We start from the raw sequence: 882 nt of genomic DNA, 5'->3' as shown, positions 1-882 counted from the left end.
AATAAATAATAAGAAATTAGGTGGTTGATTTTTGCCCTCCATTCTATCTTAAATACTTGCTCCTTATGAGTAGATTATATAATTTAAAAAGCAATAAAATTAATATATATTTTTTTAGAAATACAAAATTGCGTCGCACGACGTCGTGCCTGCTCCATTGCTGATCAGAGATCTGAAGTCAGCGATTTAGAAAGCTCGCTGACATGGCTTCGCTTCAATGGATAAGCTTCGTCACGAGAAACTGGTTCTCGACTCGAGCGAGCAAACAAGGGCCTCAAGAAGAAGCTCGGTGAGAGCTTCGAGATCGCCATGATCCCTGCGTCGCCGACGAGCTCCTTCGTCTGTAGGACGAGTCGAGCTAAAGTCGGCCGTCTTTCCATCTCTGCTGAAGGATTTCGGAGAGGACCGGGACGAGGACTCGAGATCCTGTAGAGGCACGGACGCAAGGATCCCACCCCATCCTGTAACATGGAAGAGAACACTTGCCAGCTGCAGCGAGGAGAAGGATGACGTTTCTACGAAAAGGAAGATTTGTGTCGCCCCTGTGCCAGTGTAGAAGACGGAGTAGAGCGAGGACGCCACGTACGGCCTCCTCGGGAATACAAGGCGACCACCACCCTTGGTGGGGCACGCTTGCCTCCCTTCGAGGTTGAAGTTCGACAAGAGCTTCGGTGTGACCAACAGGTCCCTGAACCACTTCGCCAGGCTGGCGGAGGAGAGCCGCCTAAACTACCTGAAGCGGTGTATTATCGCATGGAGAGGGGCTTCCTCGCGGAGAACAAGTCCCCCCCTGGTCGAAAGGAACTTGCTGGTGGACCAGCAGCTGGTAACCACGACCGCTGGCCCCAGCGGCCTCTAACAGCTGGTTGGCCAGTGAAAGAG

The sequence above is a fragment of the Penaeus monodon genome, chromosome 22, assembly GCF_015228065.2.
Source record: "Penaeus monodon isolate SGIC_2016 chromosome 22, NSTDA_Pmon_1, whole genome shotgun sequence".
Lineage (NCBI taxonomy): Eukaryota > Metazoa > Arthropoda > Malacostraca > Decapoda > Penaeidae > Penaeus > Penaeus monodon.
This window is presented reverse-complemented; position numbering follows the sequence as displayed.